The sequence below is a fragment of the Otolemur garnettii genome, unplaced genomic scaffold (assembly GCF_000181295.1).
Source record: "Otolemur garnettii isolate 467f Iridium unplaced genomic scaffold, OtoGar3 scaffold00009, whole genome shotgun sequence".
Taxonomy (NCBI): domain Eukaryota; kingdom Metazoa; phylum Chordata; class Mammalia; order Primates; family Galagidae; genus Otolemur; species Otolemur garnettii.
In genome coordinates, this window is record NW_003852404.1 from 34,345,641 (window position 1) to 34,352,649 (window position 7,009).

The 7,009-nt window shown below is 32.6% G+C and overlaps 1 pseudogene; it reads right to left on the reverse strand.

Moving 5' to 3' along the window:
* Positions 1–6,684, reverse strand: part of LOC100949948 — a 29,395-nt pseudogene extending 22,711 nt beyond the window's left edge.
* Positions 6,685–7,009: the final 325 nt, after the last annotated feature.

Below are 7,009 nucleotides of genomic sequence, written 5' to 3' on the forward strand. Positions count from 1 at the left end.
AAAATGCTCATCATGCCTAATAATTAGAAAAATGCCAGTTAAAACCACCATGAGATATCATCTAACCCTAGCAAGAATGGCCTATATCACAAAAATCTCAAAACTTCAGATGCTGGCATAGATGTGGAGGAAGACTTTTGCACTGCTGGTGGGACTGCAAGCTAATACAACCTATTTGGAAGAAAATATGGAGAACTCAACCTACACCTCCCATTTGATCCTGCAATACCATTACTGAGCATCTATCCAGGAGGGGGAAAAAAAAAACCTTTTATTATAAAGATACTTGTACTGGGCTGTTTATTGCAGCCCAGTTTATAGTAGTTAAAAATGTGGAAACAGCCTGAATGCCCTTCAACCCAGGAACGGATTGGCAAGTTGTGGTATATGCATACCATGGAATATTATTCAGCTATTAAAAAAAATGGAGATTTAGTAGCATTTATACTAACCTGGATGGAGGTGGAACACATTATCCTTAGTGATGCATCACAGGAATGGAGAATTATGAATCCTATGTATTCAACTTTGATATAAGGACAATTAATGACAATTAATGACATGGTTGGGCATGGGGGAAGGGGAGAGCAGACAGAGAAGGCAGGAGGGGGTGAGGGGAAGGACAAGAAAGAAAAAAAAAAGAAAATCGTGACTAATTATCACATAAATTGGATTTGATTTTGACTAAAGTACATTACTTAAACATTAATTTTTACTTCAGTTTGTTAATATGTTGTTTAGGATACAGGATACTGCATCCTCATTTAAAAGCAAATTATGTTTGTAATTTCCCCTTTATAATAATGTATTTTTTCCAATTTTAATATCAGGTATATCCAGATTAAGCAGAATGATTTTGAAGTATTTCTTCTTTTTCTATTGTCTATAAGATTTGGCATGATCTTTTTTCTGAAATTATCTTTTATTTCTATTTATAAATATTAGCTGTCTATTTTTTGAGACTTTGGGGAAAAAATAATAAGAAGTTAATTGATGCCTCCATACTGAACCTTAGAGTCAAAGCATTCTATAATAGACACACTCTTATTTGACAATGTGAATGTTGCTTTCTTTGCATTGCCGTTATTACTATTGCTTAATATTTCATTGCAGCAATCGTCTAATTTCTTTTCTGAATGTATTTATCTTCTTCTATTCTTTATGAGGTTTTTTTTTCTAGTTCTTATCTTAAACATTGTTATTGTTGCTAAATTTTAAGGCTTTTTACTTCTTTGAAGGCAAAAAGTGAAAATGTGATAATCACATGTGTATGTAAAAATAAAAAACTAAGAAAATATATATATGCATTTATAGAAACTAAATCAATTTTAGAAAATCTTTTGAATTTGTAGGAAAAATGAAGTATACAATGTTAAACAGGTTGACCATTTTTCATTCATTCTTTCATACATTTCATGTACGTTTATTGTGTCTCTATTAGGTTCTGGGGACTGTTTAAGGTAGATAGTAATAAAAGAACTCAAGTAAAGAAAAGTAAACTCAAGCCTGAGCCCTAGAAAACACTAACCCTGGCTCAACAGAATTGTGACCAGTGCAAGGGATGACATGGGCCAAGGCCCATGAGTTAAGTAGAAGATGGTAGGCTCAGGATACCAGAAAGTAATTTCTTACATGATTTCTAGATACATTCCTGTTTGAGTTACTTCTTTGGCCTCTAGAAAAATAGGTAAACGAAACTGTCTAGTATGGTAGCCACTAAGCACATATGGCTATTTACATTTAAATGTATTAAATTCAAATAAAATAGAAAACTCAATTGCTCAATTGTACTAACTACATTTTAAGTAATAACAAGAACTACTGTGTTTCCCAAAAAATAAGATGCTGTCTTATATTTATTTTTTCTCAAGAAGACACACTAGGGCTTATTTTCAGGGATGTCTTATTTGTATTACGTATTATACAACAATCTACATTTATTCAAATACAGTTAAGTCATCTTCCTCTGGAACCTGACAGGGGGAGCCGACCTTGTTGGAGGGGCTGGCCTAGTGATGCGTGAACTCCTTTCTCCTAGCCATTAGCACGTGCGCAATAGGATGCCTGTGACCATGGTTACCACACACAGCACCCACGCAAGTGTGAATGGCTTGGAGAAAGGAGCTGTGGCAGATAAAAGGTACTCCAGTCTTCCTTACTGCTCTGCTCTGAAATGCATGGTGTAGCTATGCAGATATGCTGCATCACTAGGTCTTATTATCAGGGTAGGGCTTATATTTAACATATGCTTAGAAATCCTGCTAGGGCTCATTTGGGGGGTAGGTCTTATTTTGGGGGAAACACAGTATATATGGATAGTGGTTATTGCAGTGGTCAGTGACAAGATATAGATTTCCCATCATCCCAGAAATTAATATTCTAGAACCTTCATTATGTTAAAATAGTTTTCTCCCATTTAATATTTCTATCTAGAAACATTTTTTAATGTGTAGTTTCTATTGTTTTATTTGTTCCCATTTTAAGTTTTCCCTTTTTTTGTTTGAGTTTTAGGGAGGAAATTTAAGGAAGATTGAAATTTAAGAAATGTATCAACCATTGTTTCTTACACAGTATGCTACATTGTGATTAATTTTTTGTGTGTTATTCTGTACTTTTAGAGTAAGTTAAATGTCTCATTCTACAAGGTGGAAAATTTTCAAATTTTATTTTAAAGTAAAAAAAATGAACTGTTTTGTAACGCTCTAATTTTCTCATCTATTAATATGTCAACAGCAAGTGTAGAATCCATTCATTCACTTAAAGATTTTGCCAAGTGGTGTAGAACATCAGATAGTCTTGACAAATTATAGACCCCTTGGGGAGAATCCTAATAATCAACTTGCAGGAATCCATCCATTATCTTCTCTTGTTTTTCTTGTGTCATGGATCATACCTTTAGATTCTCACAGATTTCTAATTCTGTACACACAGCATTTTTCTATTTATCTTATAAACTAATTCAATATGCATTCTACACCTTATGTACCCTGAGGCTGCTGTAAAAGATTAGCTAAATTAGATTATCTTAAATTGCGATGACAACCATGTGCTGTCTAATAGAATGTTGACTGGTAGATATCAATTTTATTTAATGCATATTTTCAAAGCCCTCTAAATGACATCTAAAGAAAATCCTGTGTCTAATGAAGGATAGTCTTTGTAATTTGACAGTACTGTAAAATCATATGACAAACCAATAATCTTGGTAAGAATCTCATTATTCATGTGAAATAAAAAAAATCACATTAAAATCTAATATAATCATCTAATGCTTACAACTGACTTGGAAAAAAATCACAGTCCAAACTTTTTTTTGTCATCTGTAGCACAATCAGTGATTCCTTAAGTTACTTCATATTTCAGTTTTCAGGCAATAGAAAGTTGAAGGAAAAACAAAATTCATACACACATATACATATATATTTTATATATATATATATAGTATGTGAGGTAGAATGGTAGTATTTGTTATGTGAATTTTCAATTATTCATATTACGCTCAACATCCTTTGAACACATACACTTAATACCTTTGAGAGTGGAGATTTCTTCCTCGTCTGGAAAATTCTCCAGCATAAAAAAATTTTTTTAAAAACTGATATAAGCTTCCTCTGAGGGTACTGATAACAATACACTGCTGTATTATGTTTTCTTGGATTAAATGGAGCAACTTATCATAAGAGGAAAGCTATTTTTGTAAGAAAAATCTACATATATCTGTTTCACCTAATTACGTATGTTTCTTGATTGAATCCCCAACAGCAATTCAGAAATGGAGATGGTTGCATTTGACAATTACTAGGTGTTTTGGTGCTGTGAGATGAGCTTTTTATTATTACAATGCAAGAAAAAATTGAAGAAAATAGCCTTACAAGATATAATTAAACAATCCACTTGGGATCACAGATATAATTTGCTGTAAGAAAATTTGAATTTTGTATAATAATAATAATGACATGTATTGGCAATTATTCCCCCAAATTCCACAAAGATAGCATCAAATAACCTTTAACATTAATAACACTGGAACATGGAGATTATTTCCATGTAAAAATATCCACTTCATTACAATTTAAAACTCTTACTTAGTGAAAAATTATATCAAAGGTAAAATGATGATTTCATAAATGCTTTACATATGCAGACACACATAGATATACACATGTATATATCCATATATATACACACTTACACACATATATACATTATATATATACTTTTGCTCTGGAGGAGAAGTAATAGTTTAAAGGAAAAAATAAAATATACTGAAAGCAAATTATTTTTCCATTTTACAGAAAACAAAATTACATGCTTTCATTAAGAAGGGTGGATTTAAAATTTTGAAGACAGCAAACTCATTCTTCAAATAAAATCTTACTCTGAAGTTTAGCAAATAAAATCTGTTAAATAGTTGAATGAAAAGCTTAGTGCCGACCTTCTTGGCCCTCATTGGCTTCCTGGGTACTTCATGATACACAACTTGAAAATATCTGATATGAAAGATATGCTCTAACTGTGATGTACATGTTTGCTTTCTTTAAAATGAGCACATGTCCTGTTTGATTTATAGGCTTTTGGCATTTTTTTTTTAAATCACCACAGGAAAACACATAGAGAATAATAATAAATACTAGAAAGTTATTTTCTCAAGGAATCTTTCCCAGAGTCTTAGTATTGCTTCATCCTTTCAAATGCCTACCTCCATTATGAAGTTTTACAAGGTCTCCATGGACTCTCTCCTTAGTGAAAAAATTTTTTTTATAGATTTGGAGAGTATAAGTGCAATTGCTGTTGCATAGATATATTGTGTGATAGTGAAATCTGGCCTTTTGGTCTAATTCTCCCCAACAATACCCAACTCAGTAAACCACCCATTTCTTCTATTTATCTTTTTAATGAAAATTATAAAGCACTTACCACATTACTAGCCTTTCTTCCTATGATGTACTTCTGTATAGTTTCATCGGTGATTTTCATTCCAGATACAGCTGGTTCCTTGCTAAACAAAGATTATTCATCAGTTGACACTGATAGTCATCAAAAAGGATAAGGCCAAGTGGAGAAGCTGCCATATGAAAGATCAATATCAAAATTTTTAGGTGACATATATATGTGTTATATATGAAAAACGGTCCCTGAAGAGAACAGCACATTTTAAAGTATGTCATTTACGTAACTGAGGCTCTCTAGTCAGGACATATTAGTACATTATACTTTATACTCTATGGTAGATGGTTTGAATACTGAAGTAAAAATTAAATACAGTTCTCTACATTGATTTTGGCCATTGTAACATCAATTCAAATTGTCAGATTTTAAATCAAGATCAGCCAAAAAAGATCCTTAAGTTTTGAATTTATTTTAAAATTACTCATTTTAAAAAGATTTTATATTTTATGATTTAATTGGTTTCTTGTACTCCAGATACATTTGTTAACAGTGCATTCAGTTAATGAACACTGAACATCTTGTATGCATAGCTCTCAGAGGATATTGTTCTTTATAGAAATCTTAATAAGAAATTTTATAAGTAGAAAAAAGGAGGACTGGGCCAGGCACAGTGGCTTATGCCTATAATCCTAGCACTCCGGGAGGCCTATGCAGGTGAGTTGCCTGAGCTCAGAAGTGAGATGCTGACTTCCATTTTTAAATGGAAAAACTAGCCCAGCATGGTGGTGCATGCCTGTCATCCCATCCCAGCTCCTCGGTTGGTTGAGGCAAAAGGATTGTTCAAGTATAAGGTTGTTGTGAGCTATGATTTCACAGAACCCTACTAGGGGCTGCACAATGAGACTCTGTCTAAAAAAAGAAAAGAAAAAAGTAGAAAAGATTCATTGTTTCCATGGAAAGAATTTCATTTTATATATTTTTTTCATTTTATATTTTAATTGTATGAACAATAAGACTTGAGTTTATTAAATCCACACAAATTCAATCACATTAAATTCCTACCGGTAGCTTAGACTCAGTTGTGTTTGAAAAATATTTGCATTGACTTTTTCTTATGAGTATATCTTTCCCTAAGCCACATAATATTCCTAGATTAAAACAGCCTATAAATTGCTTATTTTCTTTTTTTATTGATCCATCACCTAAATAAGTTTAAATTAACATGTCTGTAATCCTTTTAAAAGACTTCAAAGTTGCTAAATTGTAAGTTAAAATTGTTACGTGGGAATCAGAGTTTGAATGCCTAGCTTACGCAAGTCATTTAGAATCATTTGTGTTTGTTGTAAGGCATTTATTTCTGAATATGAAATATTTTTCAATATAAGCAAAACAACATCATTTGAAATCATAATGGCTTGATGCTGTGCCCTTCTCATCACCTATTGTTCTAAATACCAGATTGCTCCTCTGAGCAGAAATCTTTTTATATTTAGGAATGGTAATATTCAAAATGACAAAATGTTATCTCACATTTTAAAACATGCTTCCTTAAAACACTGAAATGGAACTTACTAAATTGAGTCTTTTAAAGCTTTTGTTGTGGGATAAGCCATCATATCATCGAGTAGAACAGAGATAGGAGCCTAATCAGGCTGCCTCTTTGACTCACATGGTCAATTGCCAGATCCTCCAAAGTCTTCTGCTAAAAAGCCTCTTAAATCCATCCCTTTTCTGCGGGATTTCCTCACTGTCCTTCCTCAGGTGTTTTGTCTTTTTTAGAACCAATGCTACCATCACCCGGTCAACGATTTCTTTTCAAATTTCTTTTTTCTTCCACTCCATTTGACCTTGAAGCCATAATTCTCCACAATATAACTTAAACTGCAAAACAATAATGGAACATTTTGATCTATGTTTTCAAATAAACTCATTTTTAAGTGTAAATGAAATTATATCCACATAGTTTCAGCCTCTAGGACGGTGTCTGAAGGAGGAGACCATCAAATACTTTCTGTGGTGCCTAAGGGCAGAGAGGTGTTTGGTGATTTCTTCTCAAACTTCTTACACAAAGCAGATGGTCAGTTGTTTTGTATCAGCATCCTGTTAAACGTCTCAAGCT